Below are 23,973 nucleotides of genomic sequence, written 5' to 3'. Positions count from 1 at the left end.
ACAGCGGTTTCCAAGCTGTTCATTCGCAAGGCATTGTACAAGGCAATGTTATAGCCTGGGGTTACAATGCAGGAACACCTACACAGTTTACAGTTAAAGTTTGCTGCGCTACAGGAAAGAGACTGTGCGTTAGACCAGCAGGAGAAGGTGGCTATTATTTTGAGTTCTCTCCCGGAAAGCTGGGATAATTTAGTTTTGTCTCTAGAAGGCATGCAGGAGCATGATTTATCAGTCAGTTACGTTACTGGGCGTTTGATTGAAGAATGGCAGAAGAGGCAAGAAAGGTCGTTGGCTGCAGAGGCTTCTACAGACGGGCGGTTTGGAAGGAGTTCTCATGCCGTGCCAGAGGTGAAGCAAAAGCAGCGTACCGGTGAGGAGTCAGCGTTTGCTGTTAGACGTTGTTTCCGATGTGGGTCTTCAGCGCATCTAAAACGACAATGTCCGGAGTTGGTCAAGTCTCAGTTGCCGGTGCAGGAGCAGAGACGAGATCAGCAGCAGCAGCAGCAGCAGCAGCGTAAAAAGAAATTCTTCAAACAAAAACAGTCGGCTCAGCTGGTGACCGGCGAGGTCAAGAGTGCTGATGAGAAACAAGCGGTCTGGGTGGTCGATTCAGGAGCATCTCGCCACATCGTAAATTCAGATGAATTGTTTGTTTCCAAGAACTCAGCACAGCGCAGCCAGGTGGCTCTAGCAGACGGAAGTACTTCTGAAGTGATTTCGGGGGGTGCAGTTTTTGTTCCTTGTCTTCGTGAATGTCTGCAAAATGTACTGTGTGTGCCTTCATTAAGAAGCAATCTGATGTCTGTAGATTGTTTGCTAAAAGCTGGGTTTAAAGTGCATTTTGAAGGAGACAGTTGCATCATTAAGAAGGCTGGTGAGATTTTAGGCACTGCTAAGTCAGAGGGAGGCTTGTTTTGGCTTAAAGCAGGTCCTCAAGTTGCAGCAGTAGTCAGTAAATCTCAGCCTGCAGTGAATAACAAAGCTATACATGACAACTGTGTGCACTTATTGCATAGGAAAATGGGGCATGCTTGCTGGAAAAGTGTACTAAAAATGTCTGAATTGGCTGATGGGGGTAATTTAAAGAGTTGTAACAAGTACCTCGATTGTAACGTTTGTAAAAAGGTTAAAACCCACAGAGTCTCTTACCCCAGAAGTGACAGAGTTAGTGAGGCACCGCTACAGCTGGTTCACATGGACGTAATTGGTCCATTTGCTGTAAGCAGGGGTGGATCGCGCTTTTCACTAACAATTGTGGATGACGCTACACGTTATTCTTGGGTTTTTCCCATGAAGAACAAGGGTGACGTGTTCACTAAGTTTAAAGGCTGGGTGGCATCTGTGGAAAGATTTCTGTCCATTAAACTCAAAAGGATTCAGACGGACAGAGGTGGCGAATTTATGTCAAATGCCTTTAAAGATTGGTTACAAAAGCGTGGCATTGGGCATAGAAAAACGAACGTTTTTTCCCCAGAGGAGAATGGCGTTGCAGAGCGGAAAAACAGATCTTTACAAGATATGATGTTTGCCATGCTTGACGATGCTGATTTGCCCATGTCTTATTGGGGGGAGAGCATGCTCACCGCGTGTTATCTCCAAAATAGGCTCTTTCATCAAACAATAGGTACAACCCCGTACTTTAAATTGTTTCAGAAAAAACCCAAAATTGACCATTTGCATGTGTTTGGATCAAAAGCCTGGGTATTAATTCCAAAACAAATGAGGAAGAAGGGAGATCCTAAGACCAAACAGTTAGTGTTTGTGGGTTACCAGGAGCTGGGAAAAGGTTTCCGTTTTGCTGAAGGGACAAATGGCATTGTGATCTCCAGGAATGCCAGTTTTTGTGAACATAGTGGCTGGGAGAGACTACATGCCAATACTGAGGTTTGGTTTGAACCTTCCCAGGAGCTTCATGACTCTGAAAGTAGACACAGAGAATCAGAGTCTGAGGGGGAGGAAAGTTCAGATAAGAGCTCTCAAGAAAGTGGAGTTAGCCAAAGACCAGTTGCTAAGCAACAAAAGAGAGGTCGTAGTTCTGAGGAGGAAAGTGGGTCAGAAGAAAAATTTTCTCCCAGAAGATCTAAAAGACAAAACAAAGGAGTGCCTCCGGTGCGTTTTTCTCCTGATACTGCAAATGTGTTTAGTGTGATTGCAGAGCCCAAGAGTTTTCAGGAGGTGTTAAAGTTACCAAAAGAGGAGGCAGAGTGCTGGAAACAGGCAATGGAGGAAGAGATGTCCTCTTTGAATGAGCACGGTTTTACACCAGTAGCAGCGCCTGAGGGGGCAAAGATTGTAGCAATTGTCCAGTAAGTTCAAAGTGAAAGACTTAGGCCCGGTTAGGACATATCTAGGGTTGGAAGTGTGCTGGGCCCAAGATGGCAGCTGCCTAATTAGTCAGCAGAACAAAGTTAAACAACTACTGACTACATACAGGATGCAGGATTGCAAAGGGGCAGTGGTGCCTATGGATCCAGGTTTCATAAAAACACTTCATATAGATGAGAGTCCTGAATTTGAACATCCTGATGTATATCACTCTGTAATTGGAAGTTTATTGTATATAGCACAGTGGTCCAGACCTGATATTAGCTACGCAGTAGGCATATTAAGTAGATTGGTCTCAAAACCCACACTAAATGCCTGGAAAGGGGTAAAACAAGTTCTGAGGTATCTCAAACAGACAATTGGCTATATGTTACAATTAAATTCTTCAGAGGATGAAATGTTGAGTTGCTACTGTGATAGTGACTGGGGAAATTTGCCGGATAGAAAATCTGTCACAGGACTAGTCATAATGGTCGGTGGAGCTTTAATCAGCTGGCGGTCACGCAAGCAAGACGTTGTAAGTGTGTCATCAACGGAATCAGAGTACGCCGCATTGAGTGAATTGTGCAACGAGATGATTTATTTCAAGCATTTGTTAACAGATTTAAACATAAATTGTGGAGAACCAGTACAAGTTTACATTGATAATCAAGCTTGTATAACATTAAGTAAAACAGAGGGTTTCAAATCGCGTTCCAAACATATCTCTGTAAAATACCAAAATGTACGTTGCTGTGTACAAGACAATGTAATCACCTGTACTTATGTATCAAGTGAAGAAAATGTAGCAGATGTATTAACTAAACCATTGGCAAAGGTAAAGAACAAGCGAATGTGCAAGGGTTTAGGTTTGCTGGAAAAATGATCTCCTACATAGGTGTATTTAGTGTTAATTGTTCAGCAGAATCTGTGAGGGGGTGTTCAGTTTCTGTTAATTGGTTCTCGTGGGAAACTTGCAGATTCTAGCTTCGCACAATTAACTCAGGCTGGTGTCAATTTACTCTTGGCAGAAAGCCCAGGTCTGCTTGACCTAGAAACTGCTTACTCTGATTGGTTAACGACCAGCACTCAACTCTGTTATCAAGGGATTGCTAGCTCAGTTTGAAGTGAGGTGTTGTTAGGAGTAGAAGTGCTGTGTATGGTTTTGAGAGAGAGAAAGAGAGGGTTTATTTTACTTTTACTTGTATGCAGAAACTCTGCTGGTTTTATTTTCTCCTTTTTAATAAATCCTGTAAATAGTTATTCTGAGTCTAGCTGACTTGTCATTACTGCCGCAACTAGCTTCTTCGCTGTGCAGGAAAACTCTGCTACGTTTGGGCTAAAGCCAGTAGGGCTATGCCTGACACTCCAAAGTTCCATGAGGTATTGCCTCATGGGAGAGCTTTCTGAAATAGCAAAGTTTTCAGCTGGTTCCTCAAATACATCACTAATGGTAAACATTTTAAATATATTTTTTACTCAGTTTCAGTATGGACATAAATACCCGTATATTGTCAAAGAAGGGAGGAGAAGAGAAAGCACAACAATTATCTACATTTACACCAACGTTTATTTAATAAAGCAGGTTGAGCAAAGCATTATTGCCACCAACCAATAAATATTTATAATAGTGTGTTTTGATATGTCTTTTAGTGAGGGTGTGGTCTTTTCTGGTTTATTTTAAATGTATTATAGTACCTTAACAACTTTCCTTGTATAATTTTGGAGTAAATTGCATGTATTCAAAACGAGAGTACTAAGAAAGTCATCAAGTGAATCCTGCTTTCTGCTCCAGCTGTAATCCTTGAATGTGCATGTTGATTATTTGTCAATAGGTCACTTTATGAATGTATGTTTTTGGTTTGTCATTGGAAAGTATTATACACCAATCCAAATGCATTAACTTGGAAGTTAGTTCTGTTGATTTTAGGGAGAACATTCAAGCAGAGACGTCTCCATGTCATAAAATTAGGATCAAGCTCTTTTGAATGGTTCCTACCATTAGTTTGCTTCACTTGAAAGCAAGCAGAATAGATGGTGAGAATGTTTTCTCCGAAGGTAGAATGAAGAGTGATTTGGCTGAGTGACAGATATAACCTTGTGAGTGACATTGTATTACTCCAGCAGTTGCAGAATGGCGAGCATGTCAAAGGTGATAAAAAATTCATCTTGTAGACTTCCAGCGTTCAGCCCAGACACAGCAGTCAACTGGAGGGACTGTAATAGCCAGCGATTTGATACAAAACAATGCACCTTGTGATATATAATGTAATGTACTTAGTGGATTCTGTGAAAGATGATGCGAGACAGTTCAAGTGAACAGCTGGCAAAGAAGCAGTATATGGTGAGTTAGGAGGTACAATATATAAAAAAGGAGGTATTCTGCTGACTTGTAGGCACCTCAAATGACCTGGTTGGCCAACCTATAGAGTGTGCGAGTGGGTGGGCTTTGAGTGTGGTCAGTGGGCTGTGCGCTTCTGTGGAAAGGATAGAAAAAGGAGAGTTAGATGGATCAAAGGTCAGCCTCTCCCAGTCCTATGATTTTCTTCCTCTTCTTGTTCTGCTCATTCTAGGTTTTGCACTGTAAAGCTAGGAGCCCTTGTGTCCTTTTTGTTGGACTTGGGAGACCTGCTGTGTAATGGACTTTGTGTAATGGACCTCTTGCACAGGTCCACACAGGAAAACCTTTTGCTTTCAGGTCTTCTGTGGCTGCTGGCTGTTGTCTCTAATATGTCGTGTCTAATACGTCCTCCATTCCTAACCAGGCCCCAAATCAACGAGCATTTCCTTGCTTTGGAAGGTTTTCCAGGGCAACTTCCAACAAATTTAAACGCCAAGCACAGTAAAACACCAAGCATTTAAAATTTCCCCATATGGAGTTGCCTCCAGAGGTCTTCTAAAAGTCAGATACTGTAGTTGTTTATCTCCTTGACATCTGATGGGAGGGCATTCCACAGGGCGGGCGCCACTACCGAGAAGGCCCTCTGCCTGGTTCCTGTAACCTCACTTTTTGCAATGAAGGAACCACTAGAAGGCCCATGGAGCCAGACCTCAGTGTCCGGGCTAAACGATGGGGGTGGAGATAGGTATACAGGGCTGAGGGTGTTTAGGACAGGGGTCAGCAACCTTTTTCAGCCGTGGGCCAGTCCACCGTCCCTCAGACCATGTGGTGGGCCGGACTATATTTTGATATATTTTTTTTAATGAACGAATTCCTATGCCCCACAAATAACCCAGAGATGCATTTTAAATAAAAGGACACATTCTACTCATGTAAAAACATGCTGACACCGTCCGTGGGCCGGATTGAGAAGGCGATTGGGCCGCATCCAGCCCCTGGGCCTTAGGTTGCCTGCCCCTGGTTTAGGGCTTTAAAGGTCAGCACCAACACTTTGAATTGTGCTTGGAAATGTACAATTGATACAAAGTTATGAAGAGTGAAATAAATTAGTATTTCTTTGTCTTATTTACTTTTAAAGTAAGTACCTAGCTCCTTATTAAACTATGTGATAATCTCTACAAATTCTCCTTCCCCATCCTACTGCACAATATGTGTCCCCTGCACATAAGCCATGCCTTGTAAACTACTTTGGATTATGGGTGCTCAAGCCCCAGAGCAGATATAGAAGGGCTATGCAGCAATGACCTCTCTGATTGTTGCATCATGTTAATCCTTTGGGTGGACAAGGTATAAAGTACAAGGAACCTGACCTTCTGCTCTGGCCTTATTACAGGCCCTGGCTGATTTCCCCTCAAGCTCTTCTTCCAGCTTCAGCTCATCTCTGACTGCAACTCGTGTCCCCTGTTTCAGCAACTGTGCACACACAGGTAACGTTGAGTTAAAAAACCTCCATGCAAAGCCTGGGCACATTCTCCTGTATGTCGGGTCCTGACAATATCGCTAGCAATTCATTGTGAGTAATAATAATTCTTTTATGCTTTGCTGTAACCTAAAGGAACATACTACAGCTGATATAATTCCAAGGGTGGCAGAATATGCAGTTCAGTAGGCGCAAGAGGGGAGTAAAAAAGTGTAGGGTGGGAATTAATTATATGATGTGGAAAAGTCAGGGATTAGCAAGACTTTTAAATCTTAAATCTGCGGCTCACTTGCATTTTCTCACAGCTTTCATTTCTTTATTTCATTCTTTGTGATATCTGAGAATTCCACAGTATGAGTTAATACTGAGTAATGTGAGCCTTTTTCTCTGTTCTCCTTCTTATAATATGTAATGTGTTCTTAGTACCCAAATCGCTGCTATACCTCCATTTAGAGAGGTGTTAAAGCAAACTTTTTGGCTTCTGATTAACATATTGCTATTTGTTCTGCTCCGAGGTTGCATATCAGCTTTTCATCAGTTCTTCATACAGTTTTTTTCTTTGTTGAATAGGGTTATAAAAATGCTTTTTTCTGCAACATACTGTCTTCTAAACTCATTGGGAAGGGCTAGATTAACATGAAAATAAATATTGTAGGTACTTATGCCTTGTATGTTGTTACTCACATACTTCTTCCAAAACTGAATTAGAGGAGGTAATGATGCAAACATGCATAAATTGACTTAATTAGTTTTTATCTTCTATATTTAGCATTAATGTTCATACTTTATTTTCCCCTGCCTCTGCATGCTGTCTTTTCTTTATTCCCTTGTTTTGCACTGTGAAAAAAAAGCTTCAGCTTAATAGCTTTCTGAGCTGCTAAAACTACCCACCCATGGGTGATGCTGCTGGAGTTACAAGATAAATTGAAAGGAAATCAAAATTCCCAGAGTCCTGCACTAACTGGGGAAAATCAATACATGAAGCTTAGGATGAGATGGTGAAAACCAAGAGTAGTTTTGCAAAATAGGTATGTGTACCTTACTTCTTATAGTTGCAGCCATAGACTTCTGCAAATCTCTCTTCAGTTCTGTGTCAGCTACAGTTAGAAGTACATAGTTATGTGGTTGTGGAAATATTGGTGTTAATTTTCAATAGTTTGTAAAGGGTTAAAGGAGGGTTGTATTCAATGCTATCATTCAACTGATGGCAAGGCTTCCTTCCATTAGCAGAATGGGGGAGGAAGTCGTTTTCAGCTCTTCCCCCTCCCCCTGCAGCCCCTCCCCCCTGCAAAGTTCCACAACTCTCTGGAGTGAATTTAGAGATTTAAATTTAGATTTAAATTTGCTCCAAAGAGTTGTCGGATACTCCAGAACAGATTTAGCAGGTTGGGTGGGCTGCAGGGAAAGGAGAAATGGTTGAAAACTTCTTCCTTCCACATTCTGCTAATGGAAGCCTTGCCCTTACTTGGGTGATACCATTGAATACAATCTTTTCTTTCCTCTCTTATGTTTATGCATCTTAGGAGTCAAAATCTGGAGATCAAATGTGCCTTTCTGCACCTGTCACCTAGTGCCCAGCTGTGGTGTGAAAAAGAGCTAATTCTTGGCAGGGCTTTTAAGAGCCAAAAGTTGCTTGGTTGCTTGCCAAAGTGGTCCTCCAGGAAAATAAGTTGCCTCTTCCACATGGATAAGAAAACCACCATGTAAATCCTCTAATAGTATGGAACAGCACTGCAAATATTCCAATCTGCCTCTTTCATGAAAGCTATTATTCGTGTAGGCAGAAAATATTTAATAGCCTCCTTGTTTAATATCCTAACCTCTTGTTATAAGAGGGTGTCTAGATTAGAACATCTCCCATACATTAGACAAAAAAATGAATTTGGAAACCAGCTCAAATCCTTATACAGCTATGAAGCAGAGGCCAACTTCGATCCAAGGGCATTTCAGAGAAGCAGCAAGAGGGGAAGGGACTTGCCCTTCTCCTGCCACAATTTAGAGTTGTGCTCAGAGGTGGAAGGTACATGTCCTTGCATGTGGGAAGGGTTCTGTATTATCTAGTTTCTGCAGAATAATAAAGCACCCAGACTGGTGTGTAGTTGTTGGGATGTTGTATTACACTGAATAGACAAGGTTCAAAGTCCCACTCAGGGGTGGCTGCAGGTTTGTATGGGCTTCCTAGCCATGTGATGGGTGACCCTAGCTCCTCTCTCTCTCTCTCTCTCTCTCTCTCTCTCTCTCTCATCCTTCCTCCCCTCTGCCCTGTAGAAGTCTGCTATTGGTGAATGAGCAGCTAAAGTCTCTACAAACAGCATGGTAAGAACTGGAGGTGGCAGAACAGCCGTGGCAAGGAGTCAGATTTGGTTGAAAGAGCAGTTGCCCAGCTGTGCCCTCCTGGTGCCACTAGGTCTGTCCTCACTTGACCATGAAGTTCCCTCGATGGACCTTGAGCCAGTAACTGTCCCTTTGGACCTAACCCTAGCTCATAGAATAGATTGAGAATAAAATGGGGCAGAAGACAGTGTATGCCACTTTGAGGGAAGGGAGAATATAAATGCAGGTAGATCTCATCTTACCTTACATGGGGGTTACGTTCCTGACTATTGCGCATATAAGCAAAATCATGTCAAGTCTCAATGACCCACATGAATGACTATCCCTATCTGTTGAAAGCTGGCGCTGAATGGGCCTTGTCTCTTTCCTGCCCATTGCAAGGATGAGAGGTTTTTAAAAAGCCTCCTACCTTGCTTACCGTGCTCTCCAAAGATCTCAGTTGGCCCTTCCAGGATTTATTTCCTGCTCTCCCACCCCTTTTTATTTATTTAATTTTTTGGCAACTGGGGTAAAATGTGATGTACCTGTACTATAAATACTACAGAGGCTCATTTGGATCTACTCCTAGCAACATGATTGGAGTCACTGTGATCCTAATACAGGTGCTTATTGGGTATTGAAGTCCCTACGTTATGGTAAGTGATGGCATCTTGTATACAACAAGGTATGACTGGTGTTAAACCAACTGTCTTTACAGCTGTGTACAGTCACATTAGGAGAATATGTCCATAGCCAGTACCTTAGTTGCAAACTTAACAATTCTTCATGCAGTTCCTGGTAGAAGCCTGTTAGTTAAGTATATGGGGCCGGAATCATTATTAGCCAAATGATCTTCGCTGCTGCAGACTCTTCTGCCTTGTTTGGGTAGGGGCAACCATATAGATCCTCTCTGGCTGTTAACTTTGTTTATGTATGCATTTGCTTGCTTTAAGGGGCTTCCTTCGGCTTCGAGATGAGCTTACCATGAGCCTGCTGCGTGTTTGATCTTTGCAATGGAGAAACAAATAGATGGAGGATCCAACATGCAGCTTTTAAAAAAGAAAATGAAAATAAAGGATAGAGGAATCTGCTTCAGTTGGCCAAGAATGTGCTGTGTTTTCACAGCCAGAAAGATGTCTTAGAGAGGCTCTCCCCTGGCTTTCCCTTCTACATAACATTGTTGTGCGGCTTCCAAACTGGCAGATTCATTAAACTTTGGCACTTCTATAAACCTCATTTGCTCTGTCTGCGTTTCTGCCTTCAGGCAACCTATTCCTTCAGTTTGTGGCGGGGGGCGGGAATTGATGATGGGGAAGGAAAACAAGAAAAGAATGCAGATTGGTTGTGCACTGTACTTTGACTTGGTCAGTGGCACTACTGTTCTTTCCTGCTTGCAGCAAGGAGGATAGACTGCAATTGCCACTTTCATGGATAGCTGACTTGACTCTGGCTTGGATTGACCATGTGGGTGGATGGCTTCTGCCTGTAGACAATGCCATTCATCTTTCTATTTGGAATCTGATTATTTTGCTTAGGCAAGAAGCCAGTCCTCCAATCAATCATGTGTATGTATTATAAGTTCATCTAGTAGGTGCTCCTCTTGCAGGGCAGGTAACAGCAAATTCTCTTAAGCGGGAATATACAAGAATGTTTCTAAATGTCAAAGAAATAAAAGCCACTGGTGTCATGAGCAATTGGAAGTCACCCTCTGTGAATAAGTAGGCTCTTTCCAATCACATCAGTCAGATGGTTGAGGTATTGGAATATTTCCAATGTGCAAGGTAATGTTAATCTTCTGTCTCTGTGGAATTAGTGAAAAGAACTCCTGATCCCTTCTAAAACTGGGAGACCCAGGCCTTGATCAGGTACTTCCTATGGAGGATGACTATCATCAGGGATGGAGGAATCAAGGAATGCCCTCCAGATGTGTTGGTCTCCAACTCCAGTCAGCATGGTCAACAGTCAGGGATTATGGGAGTTGCAGTCCAGGAAGTTTCCTGCTTGGCAGGGGGTTGGACTCGATGGCCCTTGTGGTCTATTCCAACTCTATGATTCTATGATTCTAAGTTGTAGAAGAACAACTTCTGGTCTAGACAGATTCATGTTGAAGTTCACTGAGGTTGGAGTGCATGCATTGAGTGCACTGTTCACCTTATTGGGCTCAAGCTGATGCAGATGTTTTTCAGGTCAGGTGAAGTGCAGACAAAACCATGCTGCAGATCTTGAATGGTTGAAAATAGTGGAACTCTGGGATTTTGCTCAACCTCCGCTTCAAGGTGAAGTTGAGCCTTCAGTGGGCCAGAAGTGGTCTCTTCTTGAGTTGAGTTTCTTGTATGCCATTCCTTCCTGTAAACAGATAAGATAAAATTAAGATAAGGGATCATTATCCCAGATAAAAAAAAGCCACCCCATCACAGCCAAACTAATCTTTCTGGGGCTTCTGTTATTGCTGGTTCACTTTACTTGTCCTGTGCAGAAGCTGTTTGGCTGCCCAGTATCCTGACCATTCATCTTTATTTGCCTTTGTTTCTTGGCTTCCAGAGATGTCAATCTGTTCCTTTCTGGCTCTCTGAGGCATGATTCTTCCATCAGCCATTACTGGAACAATATAGCACTGCCTTGTACAAAGGGCATATTGTTGAATCAACAATGTAGCCCATTGATTTTACTAAGTGTTCAAAGAGTAAGGTCTTGCTCAGCATTAGAAGGCATAGAATTTGACTTTCCATGAGCTTCCTCTCCCTAGAAACTTGAGGTGTGGTTAGCCAAGTTTTTGTTGTTGTTAGTCAAGGTATTTGGGCTTGTTCTGTTTCCAAGGCAGTTCTCGGGAGACTGAAGGTGTATTTTGGTGCTACAGTCCAGGCAAGCAAAAAATGTAAACTCTCCATGTACCTATTGGCTAGACCAGTTACAGGCCAAAGAGATGGGAATATCTCGTTCTTACGAGTTTTGATTTTTGATTTATTTAATCAATGAAACAAGGCAAAAAATTTACCATACTAAGATTAAAATACAGTATGGTAGATCTCTTGGCCTAGATCTCTTCTCCTGGCCTATGGAGTTATTCTTGAGAAGCCCTTGTCCTGAGGAGTGATCAGGTTTCATCTCCTCTATAGCCAGCATAGAAAACAAACAACTAGCTGTTTTTGGGTGTGGTGTGGTGGGCAGGCTAGTAACTTTTGTGGGCTTATTTACAAGGTTGGCATATATAATTACAGTAGTACCTCGGGTTAAGTACTTAATTCGTTCTGGAGGTCCGTTCTTAACCTGAAACTGTTCTTAACCTGAAGCACCACTTTAGCTAATGGGGCCTCCTGCTGCCGCCGCGCCGCCAGAGCCTAATTTCTTATCCTGAAGCAAAATTCTTAACTTGAAGCACTATTTCTGGGTTAGCGGAGTGTGTAACCTGAAGCATATGTAACCTGAAACATATGTAACCCGAGGTACCACTGTAAATCTTTTGCTTTCCTGAGTTCTAAATCCCAGCAGCCTTAAAGATGAATAAATCTGATGCTCTGTCAGACTCTTAACTGGACAGGTGTCCTGATAGAAAGAACTTTCTAGAAATGCCTTACAGCAGCCTCATAAGCAACTGGTCATGGGGGTGACCACCCACACAACCTGCTCCACTTTCCAGCTCTTTCTTCTTTATGAACAAGAGGATAAACTTTGGTCTTGTGCTTTAGAGACTGTGGCCTAGTTCTTACAAACAGCAGGCGGAGCTGCACTAGTTGCTAACACCTGCAGTCTCATCAGGGCTGGAGAGTAATGAGCTCGTAATACAGTTTCATTTCAATAAGATTGACCCCACGATGATTGCATTTTCTCATTAACTGCACACAGGAAATGTGTCTACTAGAAGTAATTGATCTTTCATTTCCTAAGGTGAAATTTTCTTGGGCATGTTACAATAATATTCCATCCCACACTTGGGTTGTGTTTCTCGCCTGGTCCCTGTTTTTCAAAGTGTTAGGCACAAAACCACTCCATAGAAGCTCAATGTAATTTATGTGAAATAAAAGTGACAGAACTTACCTTGGCTGAAAGTAATAAATAAATAAAAATAAATAAATACTAGAATACAGTGGCGGGACGCGGGTGGCGCTGTGGGTTAAAGCCTCAGCGCCTAGGACTTGCCGATCAAAAGGTCGGTGGTTCGAATCCCCGCGGCGGGGTGCGCTCCCGTTGCTCGGTCCCAGCGCCTGCCAACCTAGCAGTTCGAAAGCACCCCCGGGTGCAAGTAGATAAATAGGGACCGCTTACTAGCGGGAAGGTAAACGGCATTTCCGTGTGCTGCGCTGGCTCGCCAGATGCAGCTTGTCACGCTGGCCACGTGACCCGGAAGTGTCTGTGGACAGCGCTGGCCCCCGGCCTATAGAGTGAGATGGGCGCAGAACCCCAGAGTCTGTCAAGACTGGCCCGTATGGGCAGGGGTACCTTTACCTTTACCTTTTTAGAATACAGTGGCACCTCGGCAACTTAATGAGTTCTGGAGGTCCATTCTTAACCTGAAACTGTTCTTAACCTGAGGCACCACTTTAGCTAATGGGGCCTCCTGCCCCTGCCGCACGATTTCTGTTCTCATCCGGAAGCAAAGTTCTTAACCCAAGGTAATATTTCTGGGTTAGTGGAGTCTGTAACCTGAAGCGTCTGTAACCCAAGGTAGCACTGTATACTAAAAGGGAAATTTTGTAAAGTTTAGACCATCAAAGGAAAATTATGGGAAATAACCAGTGTTAGTCATCCTAAGAATCCTTAAGTCCATTTATTTCAATGGGCCTACTTTGAGTATGTTGGGGATTACGCGATGTTTCAGGTTTGAATTCTTATTTCTGGCTGAGTGTGTCCATATAACTCAGTGGATAGTAGATATTGAAAACTACCTGGCATTTAATTTGTTAATCTTTATAAGTTGATGAGAAGGTAAATTGCTGTCCATTAACCTATTTGGAAATAATACCTTTTGTTCTGAGTCATCAAGGCAAATATCAGTAAATGCAAAATAAATATTGAAGATGTCAATGTCCATCTATGTGGATGCTGAAGCCATCAAACAGGGAATTCTACAAAGGACCCACAGTTGAGACTTTCTATTTTTTCTGATCTTCACCAATTTTCTTACAACCACTTGCCTGTTCCCCAGACCACAATGGGCAACACTAACACATTTTCCACTCCTGCCACTAGGAAATATCCTCAGCAGAAGACAGTGTGCAGACTCTAGGCTTCAGCCTGCTACTGCAGGGATTTGGGATTTGGCTAAGAGCGCTTTAAGAGAGTCGCTGTTTTGGGGTGGAATTCAATCACATACCGGTGTGCTTATAGTTGATTAGATCTCTTGCAGAACAAAGCTATTTCTCCAAAACGCCAGGCTTTTTGCAACAAGGAAAGTGACAGGAAAATGCATTGGAAAGTGTAGGATAACACTTGCATTGACGCAGCAGCATCTAACCTCCCCACAAACAAATCAGAATGAATGCTCATTAAATATCCAACTTCATCTGATCTCCTGCAAACAAATCAGGATGAATGCTCCATAAACAGCTCATCTATAAGTGCCCAAAGAACCTGTTGAGAAGGCTGGTCTGAGCTAAATTTTCTCAGTTTTGCTTCAGTTGCCTGGAAGACCAAGGGAGTCAGAGCAAGAATAAATTTGGTTGCTGAAGCAGTCCTTTTGGAATGCTTTGTTCATGTCGAAGCACTACTGTACCCACTTACAAGTCACCAAAAAAAGAGATAATGCATCTTAAAAAAAAAAAAAGAGGACCAAGTTTTGGATATGCTTTGTATGTGTCCATTCATTTGCGTAAATACAAATTTACAGATACGTGTAATGCATTAAATAAAAATACAGTACAGCACACCGTAATGGGACCTGCCCAGGTGGTAGCTGTTGATGGGTAACATCAAGGCCTCTGATCGCCCTTCATATGGTTCTTAAACTTTAAACCAGACTTGGGCCAAGTCAAGCAGAAGACTGTAAAGTCAGACACATGGCCATCCTACTAGTTGTTTCAGAGACATCCTGAATGGGATCAGCTTTCTTCTACTGTTGAGGAAATCCTTCCTTTCATATTTTGTCGATTTCTACTTGTGGTATAAACCTCTCAAGAAACTGTGGAAACTGCTGAGTATATGGAAACTCTCTCCTGCAAGTCTCGTATATTGTAATGGGATCTTGTTTAGAAGAACTATTTAATGGATTGTACTATTATTTCCTTATAAGGAGCTGTTTTTATAATACCCCATTCGCTCTCTACTTTCTAAATTTGGGTGCAGGAAGTTTCTGCTGCTAGAACTTCACATACATCCACAAATAGAGGAGATTCTTAACCCATTGTTTGGAGCCAGTATGCAAAGGAGCGGTGCAGAGGGATGTTTGCCAGGAAGAAGGGATAGGCAGGCTAAGAGGTGCTTAATCCTTTTCCTGCTTGCTTGCTGTCTTTTCTTTGCAACATTATTCCAGCATTTGATTGAAAAATGTATTGGTGTGTTGGCTGGGCTCATAATGCTGAGGAAAAAGTAGGGGTGGGGAAACTTCCTCCCAAGTTAAATGGACATGGGTGGCGCTGTGGGTTAAACCATAGAGCCTAGGACTTGCGGATCAGAAGGTCGGCGGTTCGAATCCCCGTGACGGGGTGAGCTCCTGTTGCTCGGTCCCTGCTCCTGCCCACCTAGCAGTTTGAAAGCATGTCAAAGTGCAAGTAGATAAATAGGTACCGCTCTGGCGGGAAGGTAAACGGCGTTTCCGTGCGCTGCTCTGGTTCGCCAGAAGCAGCTTAGTCATGCTGGCCACATGACCCGGAAGCTGTACGCCGGCTCCCTCGGCCAATAAAGCGAGAAGAGCGCCGCAACCCCAGAGTCGGTCACGACTGAACCTAAATTGTCAGGGGTCCCTTTACCTTTACCTTTTACCCAAGTTAAAATGGTCAGATACAAACTGGCTGCCATCAATTGTGAATGGTGCAGATACATTTAAATTACAGTGGTGCCCCGCAAGACGAATGCCTCGCAAGACGGAAAACCCACTAGACGAAAGGGTTTTCCGTTTCTGAGCTGCTTCACAAGACGATTTTCCCTATGGGCTTGCTTCGCAAGACGAAAACGTCTTGCGAGTCTTGCGAATTTCCCCCCGCTTTTTCCCCCTTTTTCAATGCCGCTAAGCCGCTAATAGCCTTTTAGCAGCTTAGCCGCTAATCCTTTAATAGCCGCTAAACCGCTAATAGCGCTAATCTGCTTAGCCGCTAATACGGTTGCTTCGCAAGACAAAAAAACCGCTAGACGAAGAGAATCGCGGAACGGATTCTTTTCGTCTTGCGAGGCACCACTGTATTGGGTTTTCCAGCCATGAACACTAAAGCTGTGCAAGGAAAAGAGAATGTCCTGTCTTTTTTTAAATTGCAAGAAAACCCAGCCCTCAAGAACTTGCTTCCTTCCTTCCTTTCTTCTGTATCAAAGTAATGCAGGAATCCAGCTCTGAGTCACATCATAGATCCATCTATGAACCATGGGAGCTAAATGCCTGGACATCTTGAGCAAAGCTGTGTCACAGCCTTGCTTCTTGAATCAAACCTGTAATACCATACATATGTTCAAAGTATGTTTTCTGCTACATATTTTAAAACCCTTCATTTGGTTTTGGAATTCTGTTTCTCCTTCTTCTTTAAAAAACAACACACATTTATTTTAACTTGCTGTGAGATTTTTTGATGTAATGACTCCTTGACATATCCAGTCTTTTTGAAAACAAAGCCACTCCTCGCTTAAAAGAAAATTAAATGACTAAAAATTCAGGTAAGTACTTAGCATTTAATTTCCTATATTCTCAGCTCTCTCTCTGTCTGTGTGAATCAGAACTATAGTACTTCTGGAGAGTCCTTTTTGTTTATGGAGCCAGTCAGCCTGTAGGTTGTTGTTGTTGTTAATTTTATCAGTCATTCAACATTTTTCACTTCCAAGCTAACTGAAAACACCCTTCCTGGAGATATTTTTTAATCACTTCCACTGTGATCTCTGGACTGATAAGGATGACTGCATCCATAGAAGAACAGCATTTAAAGCAAAACATTCTCAGAACGCTGCATTCATTTTCCAAAGAAAAGTTGTTTTTTTAAAATGCTTGCTTTGTTACATAAATTACTCATTCAAAATGTCAGAGAGAATGTTAAGTAAAGCAAGTAAGCACAAAGATATTTCTCCTGTAACACTCACTCTCACCACAGAAATAATAACTGGAAGTAGAAGCAAAATAAACAACGGCTTGTATGATGCGCCAGCCAGTCATTTCCTTCCAAAGCAGTTGCAGAATTAATGCAGCTACCTTCAGTATACATTAATCACAAAGCAAATCTTACTCAGTTGGTAGTAGCCTTATATGATACATATGCATAATATCTCTTATTGCAGGTATGGCATTAAGTATCTTAATGTATTTTTAATCTTTTGTTGGAAGCCGCCCAGAGTGGCTGAGGAACCCCAGCCAGATGGGCGGGGTATAAATATTATATTATTATTATTATTATTATTATTATTATTATTATTAGAGTGTTCCTCAATATCAGATGTCCCTGCACACAGATAACTAGCATGCTACAGACAGAGAGGTTAGTCTAGAACCTTCTCTCTAATGTGCTATTTGTGGATTTATACAGAGCTTTTTCAATGTAAGGGAGCATTTAGACACTCACACTTTCATGGCCACCAGCTGTCTGAATTGATACAGTCTGGAAATGGGTAGGTCACATGAGGCTGCTGACTGCATAGCTTGGCTCTTAGACAGAAAACAAGTAGCATTTCCAGGTCAAGCCATTTAGAAATTTATTTTTGAAATGCAGTTTTTATAGCTCCAGCAAAATGGTGTATGCTGCAGTGATGGTCTTCTGCTGATTTATAGAATTGTGACTCCTACTTTTTTGCCGGTTACCCATGAGGCTTACGCTCTCTTTCCTCTCCCTGCATTTAGCGCCTCAAGCTGTCAATTCTGCCACGCTCTTATGATTCTGTCCATTTCTCTTCCTCTCGCTCTTTCTACCGCAACACTGATTAGGGGAAGCAGAAAGAGCTGAGTGGCACTGAGACATAATAGGACTGTTTTCCTTTCCCCTTCCTGCCCTTTGACATAACATTACAATCAAGCGTTATATGGCAAGCATGTGATACCGTGCTTAGCATCTGGGTTCTGGTAAAAGGATAATTTCCCTGCTGACAGCAAGGAGGCCTTACTGTCATGTGAAATGATGGCTCTTCTAAGTTGGAAAGCTTCTGTTTTCAAACACAAAGTGAATACCTTAAATCAGTAGTTAAAGCGTAAGTGGTGCAATTTTTGGATAAGTTGATTATCCAGAAAGTTGAATTAAATCACTGAGAACTACAGAAACAGGTGATGGCTTTAACAAAGTACGACTTCAGCAGTAACATAATGTTTTTTTTATATATATATATCATCTCAGCCCATTACAGGTTAATGCTTTGCAGTTTCATGTCTTCGGAAGTGTGGCAAGGTGAGCTAAGTATGATGTCTCCGCTTCCCTTGTATTCTGCTGGAATTCCTGATCAACTGGTTCAAATTGTCTATGTTTTCGAGATTAGTAAATTGCCTGGCTTTTTTTATCCTTGGATGTTTCTCTTGTCCAACAAGGTTGTGCCTTGTTTGGAGCTATTCTAGTGCTCAGTATTGTATGCCAATATCTACAGTGGTACCTCGGGTTACATACGCTTCAGGTTACATACGCTTCAGGTTACAGACTCCGCTAACCCAGAAATAGTGCTTCAGGTTAAGAACTTTGTTCAGGATAAGAACAGAAATCGTGCTCCGGCGGTGCGGCAGCAGCAGGAGGCCCCATTAGCTAAAGTGGTGCTTCAGGTTAAGAACAGTTTCAGGTTAAGTACGGACCTCCGGAACGAATTAAGTACTTAACCTGAGGTACCACTGTACATGTTTATCAAAACATGTAACTCAGCAGTAGATGGTATGCTTTGTGTATAAAAGATCCCAGATCTCTGGGATCCCTGGCATCTGTAGGTGGGGCTTGGGAAGACCTGTCTAAGCCCTGGACAGCTGCTGTCAGACAGTGGCAATACTAAGCTAGTATTGGCTTGTTGGTAGGGCATGGCACCTCACCACTGGCTTATGATTGGTTATCTTGACAGTGGGGTAAGGAAAGCTGGTACATCAGCTCCACCCCCTTTTTCTAGTGGGCACCTATTTTGAAGTCCCACTGAAGAAATTGGCCAGCTTCACCACTGTGCCACCCTAGATACATCTGGAGTGTGGACCTAGAGGCACACAGTCTGATATTTGCACGTCATGATACTTTAATGGATCGTCTGTCACTATGGAAATTATTCCCCCCCCCAATATTTTCCTTAACCTCCAAAAGACAAACTTCTTCTCTTAATTATTTAAATCAGTTTTAACTAGCGCTGTGCAACAGCATCAGAGTTGTTGCCTTGTAACAGCACGTGTCAAAATAGAAGGGCTTTTCAAAGCTGAGGTGTAACAGCAATTTGCTGAGGCTGAGCAAGGGTCTCCCAGAGGCAAGCAGTTTTCCTTTAACGTAAGTTTGAAGGGGAAGTAAAAAACCATACTCCTTACAGGGTGCTCTGGAGACACATGAATGTCTCATTTTATCCTCTTAACAAGTCCTGTTAGGCTATCTAGTGAGGCTTATAGATGAATTTTATTTGAAACCAAGGACTCTGGTTCATGTCTGTCTGTTACTACACCATACTGGCTTAGTATAGTGTTACCTCGGGTTACATACGCTTCAGGTTACATACGCTTCAGGTTACAGACTCCGCTAACCCAGAAATAGTACCTCGGGTTAAGAACTTCAGGATGAGAACAGAAATCGTGCAGCGGTGGTGCAGCAGCAGCAGGAAGCCCCATTAGCTAAAGTGGTGCTTCAGGTTAAGAACAGTTTCAGGTTAAGAACGGATCTCCAGAATGAATTAAGTTCTTAACCCGAGGTACCACTGTATTTGTGAACACAGAAGTACACAGGTGTGAGACCAGGGATGGAGAACCTGCTGATATCCAGATACTCTGGGCACTCTGAAATGTGCAAAGCTCTTCACATAGGTTGTCTTGCTGTCCTTACACCAACCCTGTCAGATAGCTGATCATAAGCCCTCCTTTTCAGATGGGGGCTGGGGCTGAGAGAGAGTAGCTTGCGTAAGGGCCCCCGCTGAGTTGATCCAACAGGCAAGATGGGAACCAAGATCTTCTGGGACCTCAACCCAGGTTTTAAGTCAACATATAACACAAATTCTAGATGAAACAGAGTTTTATCCTTTTTTGAACTCCTTAAAACTGCTGAAATGCATAATCCTCTACCAAATGAGTTTTTTCCCCAACTTGGAGAGGGGGTGGGGAGTACAAGAAAGACACTTGTCTTTTGAGGTCAAGCATTATAAATATGATACTACCTCACTATATTTATCATTCTGAACTAAGCCTGGAGACCTAGGATTAGCAAATGGTCACATGTGCTTTTGGAGACTCATCATGATCCTCTGTCTTGTTCTTGTATTTCTGTTTTGTTTACATAATTCAAAATATCTAGTCCTGCCCATTCAATCAAATTACTGACATTGCTGTTTATATTGAAACTTGCTTAAAAACTTAATTACAGTACAGAACTAACAATAATAAATCATTACTATAAACATATCTTCCATCATGGAGCTCAAGGCTCATGGGTTGAGAGACACCATATAAACTGAGTACCAGATGCATTAATCTATGGTCCCACCTGCACTGTACAATTAAAACATCACCGTATCACTTTGTACAGTCATGGCTTCCCAAAGAATCCTGGAAATTATAGTTAGTTAAGTTGAGAGTTATAGTTATTGAGAGTTGTCAGGAGACCCCCTATTCTTTTCAGAACCATAATTCTCAGAATTCTGTTTGAAATGGAATTGGCAGTTAAAATACTCTGCGAATTTTAGCTGTGTGGGGGAAATAGGGATCTCCTAACAAATCTCGACACAGTTAACAAACTACAGTTCCCTGTATTCTTTATTCGGGTAGTGAGTGCAGAAGTCCATATAAAGCCCCCCGATTCATCATTAAGGCAAACGGTACTGTTGTTTGGATTAATTTCTTATGAGAAACACATAACGCTATTAAAAATATGGACAGTAACAAGTTTCTACATATTATGGACCGAGTTCTGGAAAAATGAGCAGCCAGACAAAAATATGCCTCTCAAGAATGATTTGCTATTTCCTGACTTCTGTTTACTTTTTTTATACACCACCTCCCCAGTACCAAATTGTACATCCTCCAGATTTTTAAAAAAAACACTTTTTACCCCATAGCAAGACTCAACTCTCCTTTCCCCACCTATATATTGACTTACCAGCAACAGCTGATATTATTAAAAGTCCATTGCTCCTAGTCACAGAATACATCGCATAAAAGATCAATTGTTGTCCCAAAGAACATTTACTTGTCATAATACGGAAACAAATATAATAAGACTGTCAAATTAATATGTCATAGAAGTAGCAAAAAAAAGGTGAATAATTGAATGGCAATATAATGCCATTGGGGATGTATTGGGACTAGCACTAATATGGTTTTAGAGCAGATTGTTCTTTTGTCTGGAAATGACTTTAATCTTTGCTCTGTGTTGTCTGGAGGACTTTCCATTTTAAAATTTAAACCCCATTGCTAAAGCAATCTACTCCATGGTGATATCTTAGCCTGGAGAGGGAACTTGTAATAAAGTCTAGGCTACAAACAATCCATTCATGGGTGTGGGTGTGTTCTGAGTAACATGAATGAGATTTCAGAAAAGATCCCAAAACTATGTAAATTTAAACCCCATTGCTAAAGCAATCTACTCCATGGTGATATCTTAGCCTGGAGAGGGAACTTGTAATAAAGTCTAGGCTACGAACAATCCATTCATGGGTGTGGGTGTGCTCTGAGTAACATGAATGAGATTTCAGAAAAGATCCAAAAACTATGTAGGTGTTCTCATCTTATGTAATTTTGATAAACATGTAGATTTTGGACTGGATTTGTAAGGTAAAGGTACCCCTGCCCGTACGGGCTAGTCGTGACCGACTCTAGGGTTGTGTGCTCATCTTGCTCAAGAGGCCGGGAGCTGGCGCCGTCCGAAGACACTTCCGGGTCACGTGGCCAGCGTGACGAAGCTGCACTGGCGAGCCAGCACCAGTGCCGCACACGGAAACGCCGTTTACCTTCCCACTATAAAGCGGTACCTATTTATCTACTTGCACTTAGGGGTGCTTTCGAACTGCTAGGTGGGCAGGAGCTGGGACTGAACGACGGGAGCTCACCCCGCTGCGGGGATTCGAACCGCCGACCTTACGATCGGCAAGTCCTAGGCACTGAGGTTTTACCCACAGCGCCACCCGCTGGATTTGTATTCCATGCCAAAAAGAACAAAGGGAGGAGGATTTGCACAACTCACACAAACCCTGTACAGTTGAGAGATACAACAAAATAAGATGATATTCTTTCCCCCATGTTGTTTAACGTCTACATAAAATTATCGGGGAGGGGGTTCATTTGGCGATTGGATAGAGTTCGTAATGGACTGGAGGAGGGTTAAGAAGCTGTAGCTTAATCCAAATAAGACTCAGCTACTGACGATGGGCAATTTGTCTGGTCAGGGAGGCAGTGTCCACCCTGCTCTTAATATCGCTTGTAACTTTTGTGGACCTCTTGTCCATGTTCTCATGTAATGGGAAGCCAAAGTGGAATAAACCATACTTTGCATGAGCTGCATGCTGGGGCCTTCAGCCTGATTGCTTCCACTTTGCTTCTCCCTGGCATGAGAAACGCAATAGCTTAGCATTGTGTCTGAACCTATAATCATTGTTTGTTTCTCCCTAACAAACTGCAACCATTAAGCCAACAACAAATTTTGGTTTGAGGCTGGCTAGTGGTTATAGTTTGCCAGAGTGAAACAAGCCATCATCTGAGTACAGGCACAATGTTTGCTGTCTTGTGCCCAGAAAGGAGCAAAGTGGGAGCTATTGGACTGTGTACACCATCCTTTAGCTTGTGCACAGCATGGTTAATTTGGATGTAATTAATACATGAATACATGATTGTACTGTATATGTATGTAGAGAAATGCAGTTGCTATCTCATTGGACTAAGGTTGCAGTTTTGGAATAAAGCAACTGCTATGTTGCTATATTCTTAACTGCAAGAAAAAGGGTAAGCTGCAGAATAAACCAGTAAATTAGAAGAACATTTAGGCCTTTCTAGAACATTCAGTTCTTTGTTTGCTTTGGTTGTTAAAGACATCAGAAGTTTACTTGTCACCAAAGGGAATGGAGTTACCCCTATGTAGTTAAGCAGGCTACAGATTACTTGGTTTCTTAGCAGCTCAAGATGACTTTAATATAAGGCTATGGTTTCCACCCTCATAAACAACAATGCTCGTATTATACTTGCACATAAAAGAGGTGAGGAATGGGGTGGGGCAGGACTGCTATGAATTTGCCCCTTACATAGTCTTGGGGGTGAAATCCTTGATGAAATAAGGGTGTAATTTTTGCGTTCTTAAACAAATACAGCAAAGTAATAGCAGGTTTCAGAACGTGGGGAAAAACTGAAACCAGATGTTTTTGATTAACCAGAGAAATAACAAATTAAACAAAATAGAAAAGTCGCGACCAGTTACTCACTGAGACAGCTGCTCCTCACTTGCCTGCCTGAGAAGGATGATGGATGGCTTGCTGCAAGATGAGAACAATCTGCTTCCGTTTTGTCACCATTTTCAAAGAGGGTTTGAGTCTGTCAGCTGAAGTATTTTAGCCATGAGTGAAGAAAGGGTGAGGAGATCTTAAAGTGCCTTACTTGCAAAGACGATATCCCTTGAGAAAAAGTTCAGCACCTCTCAGGAATCAGAACTACAAGCTTGTTTTTCTATACAGCTGTGTCCTCCCCATCTTTCAGTGTATTTTATGGTCTCGCTCTCATTTATAATGGCGCCTTCTTTGAGGGCTCTGCTCTTACCTGAATGTATAAAACGCTGGAAAACCCCACGAGCCTAGATTTTGCAAGTATGCCTTTTTAATTCTTAAAGTGGAATGCAGCAAGTGAATTAGACAGCTCTACACATATTATTAAGACTGCAATCCTATGCATATTTAACCTGAGGGTAATTTTTCATTAAACTTGGTGGTACTTACTTCTTGGTAGACATGGGCAGGATTGCACCGTTAAATTCCTCAGTATCAGAAGTCCTAATGAGTTCAGTGAACTTTAAAGGTAAAGGGACCCCTGACAGTTAAGTCCAGTCGTGAATGACTCTGGGGTTGCTGCGCTCATCTCGCTTTACAGGCCGAGGGAGCCGGCGTTTGCCCGCAGACAGCTAAATGTGTAAGGGACTGCAGTCTGAACCTCCTTATGTCCTGAAAGGTTAAGGTCACATCCACACCAAACATTTAAAGCACTCGTATACCTCTTTTGCAAGGGATGCGGGTGGCGCTGTGGGTTAAACCACAGAGCCTAGGACTTGCCGATCAGAAGGTCGGCAGTTCG

General features: G+C 42.4%; 1 protein-coding gene across 12 annotated transcripts in view; it reads left to right on the top strand.

Annotated features, from left to right (window-relative positions):
* APBB2 (amyloid beta precursor protein binding family B member 2) overlaps nucleotides 1-23,973 on the top strand; it is a 177,190-nt gene that overhangs the window by 30,252 nt on the left and 122,965 nt on the right. Inside the window, exon 2 of one of the 12 annotated variants that reach the window (XM_077934304.1) lies at nucleotides 6,039-6,132. The exons of 10 other annotated variants lie outside the window; for them this stretch is intronic. The gene's annotated coding sequence lies outside the window, so the exon portion shown is untranslated. Of the gene's footprint in view, nucleotides 1-6,038; nucleotides 6,133-7,009; nucleotides 7,154-23,973 lie in introns of those variants that run through there. One more of the 12 variants, XM_077934305.1, reaches the window with a different exon arrangement.

This window comes from Podarcis muralis, chromosome 9 (assembly GCF_964188315.1).
Source record: "Podarcis muralis chromosome 9, rPodMur119.hap1.1, whole genome shotgun sequence".
NCBI lineage: Eukaryota > Metazoa > Chordata > Lepidosauria > Squamata > Lacertidae > Podarcis > Podarcis muralis.
The sequence above is the reverse complement of the archived record's forward strand: the minus strand, read 5'-3'. Positions and strand labels throughout refer to the sequence as shown.